General features: G+C 42.4%; 1 protein-coding gene across 3 annotated transcripts in view; it reads right to left on the bottom strand.

Annotated features, from left to right (window-relative positions):
* Positions 1–6,496: 6,496 nt before the first annotated feature.
* LOC111962616 (chromatin remodeling regulator CECR2) overlaps positions 6,497–12,436 on the bottom strand; it is a 49,142-nt gene continuing 43,202 nt past the window's right edge. For all 3 annotated transcript variants that reach the window (XM_023985833.2, XM_023985834.2, XM_070443154.1), the window contains exon 19: positions 6,497–11,054. The gene's annotated coding sequence lies outside the window, so the exon portion shown is untranslated. The remainder of the gene's footprint in view (positions 11,055–12,436) is intronic.

Raw genomic sequence — 12,436 nt, 5'->3', positions numbered from 1 at the left:
CTAATATTTTAGTTCTCAGTGTTTATTAGGATTTTAGTGGCATAGCAGAATAAAAAAATCTAAATATGAGGTAAACTCTGAGCAGAGCGCTAAATCCAATGGGTATATCCTCTGGCATGTTGACATTAATGTGTTGATATTCTCCGTATCCATAGCCATAATGATTTTGCAGTGCATGGTGATCGAACAGGTTTCCTGTTATATTCATCAGAGGTGTTGGGAGGGCGAAGTCTGTGAATCCATTTTTTTTTTAATTATACAGATGATTAACAAAATATGCACACAATACTATTCATACCTTGATTTTTGTGGTGAATGTGAATGAAAAAAACTGTTTTGATAATGGTTTTCATACACATACCTTGTCCATAATGTAGAGGCCTATGGGATATTCATTGAAGAGGTAAGGGAGGAGGATGGTAAATGTGATCTGCATAACATACCAATAGCAATTGACATACAGTTGAAGTCGGAAGTTCACATACACTTAGGTTGGAGTCATTAAAACAAATTTTTTCAACCACTCCACAAATTTCTTGTTAACAAACTAGTTTTGGCAAGTCGGTTAGGACATCTACTTTGTGCATGACACAAGTCATTTTTCCAACAATTGTTTACAGACAGATTATTTCACTTATAATTCACTGTATCACAATTCCAGTGGGTCAGAAGTTTACATACATTAAGTTGACTGTGCCTTTAAACAGCTTGGAAAATTCCAGAAAATGATGTCATGGCTTTAGAAGCTTCTGTTAGGATAATTGACATCATTGGAGGTGTAACTGTGGATGTATTTCAAAGCCTACCTTCAAACTCAGTGCGCCTCTTTGCTTGACATCATGGGAATATCAAAAGAAATCAGCCAAGGCCTCAGAAAAAATTTGTAGACCTACAAATCTGACTCAGTTACACCAGCTCTGTCAGGAGGAATGGGCCAAAATTCACCCAAGTTATTGTGGGAAGCTTTTGGAAGGCTACCCGAAACATTTGACCCAAGTTAAACAATTTAAGGCAATGCTACCAAATACTAATTGAGAGTATGTAAACTTCTGACCCACTGGGAATGTGATGAAAGAAATAAAAGCTGAAATAAATCATTCTTTCTATTATTCTGACATTTCACATTCTTAAAATAAAGTGATCTAACTGACCTAAAACAGGGCATTTTTACAAGGATTAAATGTCAGGAATTGTGAAAACCGAGTTTAAATGTATTTGGCTAAGGTGTATGTAAATTTCCGACTTCAACTGTATCTTTGTATGCCTCCTTGTCTGTATACCTGCAGACACAGACACAAAAGTGAGCAGTTCAGTCATCTGCTTGCAATACATATAGCCTTCAACATACTCTTACCTCTTTGTTGATTGGTATACATTGAAATGTGTCCATTTTCTGTTTTAGAAAGATTGGCACAAATATGAAAAGATCGATGGTATTATCATGAAACAATATCAATTTAGATCATTCAAGGGACAAACCTAAAATTGAGGAGATCTTAACATTTTTCAGTTAAGTGCCTGCAACCTGCTGTTCTTTCAAATCAAAATGTTTCAATTGGGCAGTTAGGTTCCTGCAAGAACCCCCATCAACTAAGGAGGTTCCTCGATGAACCCCACCTCGGGTTCTTGGAAGAAACTTTTGGGGGGAATTTTCAGTGCCAAGAACCCAAAGGTTCTTCGAAGAACTTTGAGGCTCTTAGAAGAACCCTTGTTGAACCCCTAATTTTTAGAGTGTAGGGTGGTGCATAATTGGCCCAGCGTCGTCCGGGTTTGGCCAGGGTAGGCCGTCATTGTAAATAAGAATTTGTTATCAACTGACTTGTCTAGTTAAATAAAGGTTAAATACATTTAAAAAAAATATCCGCCGGATATTGGGGCGCAGATATTGGGGCGCAGGAAACCCCCCAAAGAAAAAAAATTGCAGCACCCCCAAACTACTTCCGACGGCTATGCTTTCAGTGCATGTCTGTGGTGCTGTGTGGTGTGTGCCAGTGCGAATGGGATGTTGCCCGAGGAGAGAGAGCGTGACATTTCAGCAGAAGGTATAAAACAATGACAGACAGACTAATTACATCACCAATTCGAAACATAACTTGTAGCAGTTATCTCGCTAGGGGAGGACGGCTCATGATAACAGAATGGGATCAATGGAATGGAATCAACCACATGGGAACGACGTTTAATTCCATTCCATTTACTCCATTCCAGCCATTATTATCCACTGACATATATACACAGTGCATTCAGAACTTATTCAGACCCCTTGACTTTTTCACATTTTGTTACGTTACAGCCTTATTCTGAAGTAGATTCAATTAATTGTTTTACTCACCAATCTACACGCAATACCCCATAATGACATTTCTGCAAATGTATATATAAAAATAAAAAAAGTTTCCATTGATCATCCTTGAGATGTTTCTACAACTTGGAGTCCACCTGTTGTAAATTCAATTGACTGGACAATATTTGGAAAGGCACACACCTGTCTATATAAGGTCCCACAGTTGACAGTACGTCAGAGCAAAAACCAAGCCTTGAGGTCGAAGGAATTGTCCGTAGAGTCCCGAGACAGATGTGTCGAGGCACAGATCTGAGGAAGGGTACCAAACAATTTCTGCAGCATTGAAGGTCCCCAAGAATACAGTGGCCTCCATCATTCTTAAATGGGAGAAGTTTGGAACCACCAAGACTATTCCTAGAGCTGGCCGCCCGGCCAAACTGAGCAATCGAGGGAGAAGGGCCTTGGTCAGGGAGGTGACGAAGAACCCGATGCCCACTCTGACAGAGCTCCAGAGTGCCTCTGTGGAGATGGGGGAACCTTCCAGAAGGACAACCATCTCCGCAGCACTCCACCAATCAGGTCTTTGTGGTAGAGTGGCCAGACGGAAGCCACTCCTCAGTAAAAGGCACATGACAGCCTTCTTGTAGTTTGCCAAAAGTCACCTAAAGGACTCTTAGACCATGAGAAACAAGATTTTCTTGTCTGATGAAACCAAGATTGAACTCTTGGCCTAAAAGCCAAGCTTCACATCTGGAGGAAACCTGGCACCATCCCTACGGTGAAGCATGGTGGTGGCAGCATCATGCTGTGGGGATGTTTTCAGTGGCAAGGACTGGGAGACTAGTCAGGATCGAAGGAAAGATGAACGGAGCAAAAGTACAGAGACCCTTGATGAAAACCTGCTCCAGAGCGCTCAGGACCTCAGACTGGGGCGTAGGTTCACCTTCCAACAGGACAACGACCTTAAGCACACAGCTAAGACAGCACAAAAGTGGCTTTGGGACAAGTCTCTGAATGTCCTTGAGTGGCCCAGCCAGAGCCCGGACTTGAACCTGATCAAACATCTCTGGGGACCTGAAAATAGCTGTGCAGCAACGATCCCCATCCATCCTGACAGCGCTTGAAAGGATCTGCAGAGAAAATTGGGAGAAAATCCCCAAATACAGGTGTGCAAAGCTTGTAGCGTCATACCCAAGAATACTCAAGGCTGTAATCGCTGCCAAAGTTGCTTCAAAGTACTGAGTAAGTCTGAATATTTATGCAAATGTGTTTTTTTTGTATTTATACATAAGCAAAAAAATCTAAAAACCTGCTTTTGCTTTGTCATTATGGAGTATTGTGTGTAGATTGAGGGGAAAATACCATTTAATCAATTTTAGAATAAGGCCGTAAAGTAACAAAAGTCAAGGGTTCAGATTTTTTTTTTGCTGCTGGGTTTGGTCTACTTAGTTCATGGACTTTCCCTCTACTCAAATAGTTTTTGTTCTTTTTTAAGATTGGAGTGTCTTGCTTCCTCTTTCATCTCTGCTGACACTACACATGCCAGTTCTCATATGTGACTTAGCAGGGGTTAAATTAGGCTGCCAAATGAGATCCAAGCAGAGCTGAGCCCAGTACTTTTGGTTATGCAAATTTCACCAACAACAATATCCAATGAAAAATTGTCCAGATAAAATTTTGCTCAGCCAAAAAGCACTTTTAACCAACAGCAAAATCAGACCACCCCATAGCTTACCTATTCAATTGGATCAGCTTGTGGCTGTGTGTATATATATATTTTTTAATTTCAGGACCCTGTCTTCGAAGATAATTTGTAAAAATCCAAATAACATCACGGGTCTTCATTGTAAAGGGTTTAAACACTGTTTCCCATGCCATAAACAATCAATGAACATGTACCTGTGGAACGGTCGTTAAGACACTAACAGCTTACAGACGGTAGGCAATTAAGGCCACAGTTATGAAAACTTAGAACACTAAAGAGGCCTTTCTACTGACTCTGAAAAACACCAAAAGAAAGATGCCCAGGGTCCCTGCTCATCTGTGTGAATGTGCCTTATGCCTCCTTGCAGCATGCCTGAGGACTGCAGATGTGGCCAGGGCAATAAATTGCAACGTCTGTACTGTGAGACGCCGAGACAGGACGGACAGCTGATCATCCTCGCAGTGGCAGACCACGTGTAACAACACCTGCACAGGATCGGTACATGCGAACATCACACCTGCGGGACAGGTACAGGATGGCAACAACAACTGCCTGAGTTACACCAGGAACGCACAATCCCTCCATCAGTGCTCAGACTGTCCGCAATAGGCTGAGAGAGGCTGGACTAAGGGCTTGAAGGCCTGTTGTAAGGCAGGTCCTCACCAGATATCACCGGCAACAATGCCGCCTATGGGCACAAACCCACCGTCGCTGGACCAGACAGGACTGGCAAAAAGTGCTCTTCACTGACGAGTCGTGGTTTTGTCTCACCAGGCGTGATGGTCGGATTTGCGTTTATCGTCGAAGGAATGAGCGTTACACCGAGGCCTGTACTCTGGAGAGGGATCGATTTGGAGGTGGAGGGTCCGTCATGGTCTGGGGCGGTGTGTCACAGCAGGCAATCTCAACGCTTTGCGTTACAGGGAAGACATCCTCCTCCCTCATGTGGTACCCTTCCTGCAGGCTCATCCTGACATGACCCTCCAGCATGACAATGCCACCAGCGATACTGCTCGTTCTGTGTGTGATTTCCTGAAAGACAGGAATGTCAGTGTTCTGCCATGGCCAGCGAAGAGCCTGGATCTCAATCCCATTGAGCACGCCTGGGACATGTTGGATCGGATGGTTAGAGCTAGGGCCATTCCCCTCAGAAATGTCTGGGAACTTGCAGGTGCCTTGGTGGAAGAGTGGGGTAACATCTCACAGCAAGAACTTGCAAATCTGGTGCAGTCCATGAGGAGATGCATTGCAGTACTTAATGCAGCTGGTGGCCACACCAGATACTGACTGTCACTTTTGATTTTGACCCCCCCTTTGTTCAGGGACACATTATTCAATTTCTGTTAGTCACATGTCTGTGGAACTTGTTCAGTTTATGTATCAATTGTTGAATCTTATGTTCATACAAATATTTACACGTTAAGTTTGCTGAAAATAAACGCAGTTGACAGTGAGAGGACGTTTCTTTTTTTGCTGAGTATATACTTCATGTGATGTGACAAGCAGGTATAGTGACAGGTGGAAAGCCATTTCTTCAGCGATGTCCAGTGTAGGCCTACATACAGGTTCCATGTTAGTGGCTAATGCTACTTCCGGACATTGCGCACAGCATTCAGACCAATTATGCTGATGCTATGCATTGGCCAATGAGAGGCTTTGAAGGCACCGGTTGGCCATATTGGCACTCCCCAGAAGAAGCAGTCCTCCAAAGCAGGGTTTCCCATACCTGGTCCTGGGGCCCCCCCTGGGAGCACGTTTTGGTGTTTGCCCAAGCGCTACACAGCTGATTGAAATAACCAACTCAAGCTTTGATTATTTTAAAATCAGCTGTGTAGTGCTAGCTTGGGGAAAAAACTAAATGGGGCGGGGGGGGGGCAGGACAGTTTGGGAAACCCTGGTTTTGCTCACATAATTTAAAAGTATGCATTAAGGTGTTTGTAATAGAATAAACATGGCAAAAACTAAATATGGATTTCTATAGCGTCCAAAATAAAAACAATTACAATAGTGGGGAAATGCCAAGATGAAAGGCACGGTGGCTTCAAAACAGCAACCCTTCAGTCATCTAGTGTATACATCAAATCATTGGTTCAGACCATGGGTAAACAGACTGCAAACTGATTGGCTGAACACGATACCCAACATCTGGAAGAAGAGTTAGCCACTAGCAAGGTGGTGGAAAATTGTGTTTTATTAAGACAGTATGCATCATTTTCCAAATTTTCACAAAAATCTAGTTGAGGAAAACGGACACCGTTGCAGCCTAAATGAAGGATGTTCTATGTACGAGCCGGGCGCCGGAGAACACAAGTGTATTACAGGCTGGGCAGATTACAGTTGGACGTCAGATGACAAACGACATCAGGAATAATAGCTCCATCGTGCAGACAGATCGGCTGCTCCTTGAAACGAAACTTACTTTGAAAGGCCTAAGCATCCATCAGTGACATCACCTAACTCCCAGCTCTCCCATCCGTACCAAAGAAAAGAGAGAACAAGCAACATACTTAAATTCAGGAAAAGTTATTTATTCTAAGAAATGTACAGTATAGAAAATACGTTGTCTATTTCCAAAATAATCTATGTCATAAGAACTTGTGAACATAAAACTGGAACATACGGGGCCTTTTTGATGCCGCCATGCTACGGCGGTAAATGTCTACTGCTTAAAACAACCAGACATCACATGTATATTAAAAACAAGTAAAAAAATGTACAAAATGTAAAAGAGCAAATAAATATGATTCACATTTAATCCAATCTAGACATTTTACTAGTGCAGACAAACTGGATGACAGCAGAGTAGAGGCATACAGACTTCCATGTCTTGTGCAGTCAACACAATCAGAGACAACAAAGCTGCATAATAGTATCACAACCTCACAGACCATTTACAACTACACTGTCCTTCATACATGGACAGCGCAAGTGAACACCCTACCTCCGAGAAGACCTCATCTAGCTAATACTAAAAATGAAAATTCCCTAGTAAGTAAAACGGCAATACATCCTTGTACAGAATCGTGGGACAACTTTTGTCTCACAGCTAGTATTTTCCTATATTCATCCCTCCTTGAGTACATTTCCTTTTAATGCCATAGATGTCTATCAATGAGGGCACTACGTTGCCAGCTCTATGCTGTCTAACACGTATCCAATAGAAGCACAGGGCTCAGGTTGTCTAGACTCACCTGTGGCAGGAAGGCATGCAATCTATACAGCTGGTAAGACGAGATCATACAGTGGGGAGAACAAGTATTTGATACACTGCCGATTTTGCAGGTTTTCCTACTTACAAAGCATGTAGAGGTCTGTCATTTTTATCATAGGTACACTTCAACTGTGAGAGACGGAATCTAAAACAAAAATCCAGAAAATCACATTGTATGATTTTTAAGTAATTAATTTGCATTTTATTGCATGACATAAGTATTTGATCACCTACCAACCAGTAAGAATTCCGGCTCTCACAGACCTGTTAGTTTTTCTTTAAGAAGCCCTCCTGTTCTCCACTCATTACCTGTATTAACTGCACCTGTTTGAACTCGTTACCTGTATAAAAGACACCTGTCCACACACTCAATCAAACAGACTCCAACCTCTCCACAATGGCCAAGACCAGAGAGCTGTGTAAGGACATCAGGGATAAATTGTAGACCTGTACAAGGCTGGGATGGGCTACAGGACAATAGCCAAGCAGCTTGGTGAGAAGGCAACAACTGTTGGCACAATTATTAGAAAATGGAAGAAGTTCAAGATGACGGTCAATCACCCTCGGTCTGGGGCTCCATGCAAGATCTCACCTCGTGGGGCATCAATGATCATGAGGAATGTGAGGGATCAGCCCAGAACTACACGGCAGGACCTGGTCAATGACCTGCAGAGAGCTGGGACCAGTCTCAAAGAAAACCATTAGTAACACACTACGCCGTCATGGATTAAAATCCTGCAGCGCACGCAAGGTCCCCCTGCTCAAGCCAGCGCATGTCCAGGCCCGTCTGAAGTTTGCCAATGACCATCTGGATGATCCAGAGGAGGAATGGGAGAAGGTCATGTGGTCTGATGAGACAAAAATAGAGCTTTTTGCTCTAAACTCCACTCGCCGTGTTTGGAGGAATAGAAGGATGAGTACAACCCCAAGAACACCATCCCAACCGTGAAGCATGGAGGTGGAAACATCATTCTTTGGGGATGCTTTTCTGCAAAGGGGACAGGACGACTGCACCGTATTGAGGGGAGGATGGATGGGGCCATGTATCGCGAGATCTTGACCAACAACCTCCTTCCCTCAGTAAGAGCATTGAAGATGGGTCGTGGCTGGGTCTTCCAGCATGACAACGACCCGAAACACACAGCCAGGGCAACTAAGGAGTGGCTCCGTAAGAAGCATCTCAAGGTCCTGGAGTGGCCTAGCCAGTCTCCAGACCTGAACCCAATAGAAAATCTTTGGAGGGAGCCGAAAGTCCGTATTGCCCAGCGACAGCCCCGAAACCTGAAGGATCTGGAGAAGGTCTGTATGGAGGAGTGGGCCAAAATCCCTGCTGCAGTGTGTGCAAACCTGGTCAAGAACTACAGGAAACGTATGATCTCTGTAATTGCAAACTAAGGTTTCTGTACCAAATATTCAGTTCTGCTTTTCTGATGTATCAAATACTTATGTCATGTAATAAAATGCTAATTAATTACTTAAAAATCATACAATGTGATTTTCTGGATTTTTGTTTTAGATTCCGTCTCTCACAGTTGAAGTGTACCTATGATAAAAATGACAGACCTCTACATGCTTTGTAAGTAGGAAAACCTGCAAAATTGTCAGTGTATCAAATACTTGTTCTCCCCACTGTATATAAAAGAGCCCTTTTCTGTCGACCTCAGACATATGCCCAATCATTCACCACACCCCCGAGTGACACAAGTAACCTTACAATCAAAGGTCTCATGGAAGGGAAAAGTATACATAGTCATGAGCTTTTGTAGCAAAGTAGTATAAGGCCATGTGTGTGCTGGGGTCTGAGTGAGTGAATGACTGAGTAGAGGGACTTAGTGGATGCCAGAGGACTGGCTATGAGGTAGATTCATTTGTTGTCATCGCTATACCTGTGGGGTTCACAGGTGCAACATGGATTTAAGATGGGGAAGACTTCAATTCACACAGATAAATTGTTGATAGATGCATCACTCGCCGATGCATGGTGGCAATGACAAAAGCTACAATATTAAAATGAAAAATAAAACCCAAACAGAAATCAAATGGGTTGACAGTAAGCAAGACCGCCATTGTCACAAAGAGGACCAAAAATAACACAGAATCTTGCAAAAACAATATTGGTTTATCAGTTGTCACAAAATTAGGTTAATTAATTTGTCACTATTCCAGTCATGTTTTCTTGTGGTGCTTCTCCTTCAAATAATTCATTAAAATACCCGTATAGAACTGTACACCCTGAGGACATATTAAGTTCATTGAATTGGGGAGGAGGAAGCACTGACGTAAAGAAATATTCACGCATGGGTGTGATTGTGGACAATCTTTACCGTTCCAAGTAAAATAAACACCACAAATAAATGAGCTACAATTGGATTACCATTTTAGGTGACATTTTTCAACAAAATGTATGGAATGCAATACATGACATTGAAACAAATAAAAAATAATTGGGCTGGAAGGGTGACAACATGAATATAGAAAAACAAATACATCAATTGTTGATTCTAACTTGTTCACTTTGTGTGTATGTGCATATGCCAACCAGCTGAGCACATGGAAGTGTGGTGAACCAACCCACAAAAGACCCCAGTTTTTCTGACAGAGGACACCTACAGTGAAGAGTTATACTTAATATATATTCATATATACACACACGGTAACAAGCACCAACAAAGAATCCAAGGCCACTAAATTCCAGTAGTTGTAGACTATCCCTAGTGCATAGCAGAGAAGGCTCTCTGCAGGTCTGAAATAAAATACATTCTCATAGTGAAGGCAGTTTTGAAGGATGCATAAAATTACACCGGAACAGCAAAAAAAAAGCTGTTTTAGTCGAGGTGGAAATGGACAAAAAAACTCCCCTTCTCAGAACGTTTTCCTTTTTTCCGACAGGCAATCCTCCATCATCTTCTGTCCCTTCACATGGCGGGGCTCCTGTGCTGTTCATCTATCTACATATATTGAACTCATTCACACATACATTCAACATGAAGGAAACAAAGGCAACTGCAAGGCATGTGTGTGTGTGTGTGTGTGTGTGTGTGTGTGTCTGTCGACAGGGTTCTGATGACGGCTTCTCTACAGTCTCAAAGGACCTCCTTTTCTACACCTGAGTCTAAAAACATTTGGAGACGAAAAGGAAAAAACACAAAGAAACACCAGTGCTCTCCTCTTACCAGACCAGCTCCTTTTGTCAATAGAGAGGCTCTAAGAAGACCAGACTGGAGGTCCATAGAGAGCTATAGACAAGAGGGAGAGCCTTCTCCAGACAAATCCAGTGTGAGAGAAAATAATTTAAAAAGGTCAAACAGAGCACCACAATCAGACCATATCAATAGACCACTTAAAGCCTGTGTTTACACAGGCAGACAAATTCTGAGTCCAACCAGCCTGCAGACAGAGAAGCAGGGTCTCCAGATGTTCTTGCTGGCCAGGCCTAGAGGGAGGGACCAGCTGTAGAGTCTGAACTTGACTGGGAGTCCACAGGCATGAAGACAGACAGGGCCATGTCTCTGCAGAGGCAGTCTCAGTGAGGGTTCCACACAAAGCAGACAGACATCCCCAGGGGCAAAGAACTCATTCTCTAAAGAGATTCTCAAATAAATGTGTCTCCATTGCCTGCATCACTCTGCACATGTCTTGTCTGATGCAATGGGAGCCCTACTTACTGGTGCCCTCGAACACAGACAGAGGACAGACTCCATTTTGAACCGCTCCGCAGCAGAGAACATCATGGTTCCGACAGCAGTCACATTTAAAGTCTTAAGACAGGATACACAGGCAAGCACACAGGTTGTCGTCATGAATGATATGCAGGCACCAATTTGTGTAAAGGTTTTGTTGCATTTGTCCTTTACCTGAATTGTGGAGAAAAGGAATGAAACAAGAATATCAATCATTGAAACTAGGACTGTGGCGGTCATGACATTTTGTCAGCCGGTGATTTTCACGCAAATAACTGCCGGTCTCATAGTAATTGACCGTTAATTAACAAACACATTGAGTATCTCCTGGCTTCCACACAGTCTGATGTGGACCTTTCGAACATCTACATTTAAAAAAATCTAATAAATCTATTTAATACAGCCTACACCATCACAATAAATCCATTATTTATTTTAGACAGGTCTAAAGAAACATGATACGAAGAAAATGTAGTCTATTTCAAAAGAACAGAACAGCATACTGAGTTGTCCTTATGTTAGGCCCTGATACGGCTGTGGGCTACATTAGTTCATTTAGCAGACAATATTTGCTTAGAATTCCGTGGCATTATTTTATAGTATGAAGAATACAATAGAAAGGATATTTCCTCCAAACGATATGCGGCTATTCTGTGTTGAGCGGTTAACAAAGAAACAGGTGCTCCTATATGCTTAATTTAGAGTTATTTATGCAACTTTAGTTGTGATACGAACATTGGGCAAAATGTTTTGATTTTTAATACATTCTAAGGCTGCATGATGCGACTAATGATGATCTGAAAAAAGTTGCATGAAAGGCATGAGCTCTGCTTAGTTTTTTTGCACAGGCTGTATACATTTCATCAGTCTCTCATTCACAATTTGACAAGCACTTGATAATGCCTCGAATTTCCTGGATGCATCCCCTTTGTGTGACCGTAATGCCCTCTAAAAGAATCCATGCCTTTTATGGCCAGTGGCCGTTGTGTCCTTGTGCGGAATATAATAATTATAATTCCCTTCTCTAGGTTGCGTGCTCCGAAGCACCTCTTACTCACCTCAAATCTTATTAGCCAATGCCCGTCACGTGATCGGGTCCTTCTCACAGCATCACAGGTCCTTCTCACAGTCTACAAGTGAAGACACACATCGGGGACGCAACTGCACGTGTTCTTATCAAATGCCGAGGCGCATATTGAAGACGTTGGAAGAACTGTCCATATTTACTTTTTGTCAGCCAACAAGATGAGTAGGCCTAACGAACAGCAAAAGCATTAGCCTATGTCAATCTACTATCCCCCATAGTACAAAAGTTGACCTATTCTATTGATCAATTTGTCCTTCTGTGCGAGAAATAAATATTCCAAACATATCCCTCGACTGTCCCAGGCTGCGATAGATCCTAAATGAATACATCTTCCCCAAACTTGAAACTCATGTGCTGCGTATGTATGCCAGGTAGGGTTTACACCCGTTGTAAATAGGATTAATGTGCTTAAGTGGCCAAATAACATCTTTAAAATTAAGTTGTGATACAAACCGTATCAAAACATATA

This window comes from Salvelinus sp. IW2-2015, linkage group LG4q.1:29 (genome assembly GCF_002910315.2).
Source record: "Salvelinus sp. IW2-2015 linkage group LG4q.1:29, ASM291031v2, whole genome shotgun sequence".
Classification (NCBI taxonomy): domain Eukaryota; kingdom Metazoa; phylum Chordata; class Actinopteri; order Salmoniformes; family Salmonidae; genus Salvelinus; species Salvelinus sp. IW2-2015.
The sequence above is the reverse complement of the archived record's forward strand: the minus strand, read 5'-3'. Positions and strand labels throughout refer to the sequence as shown.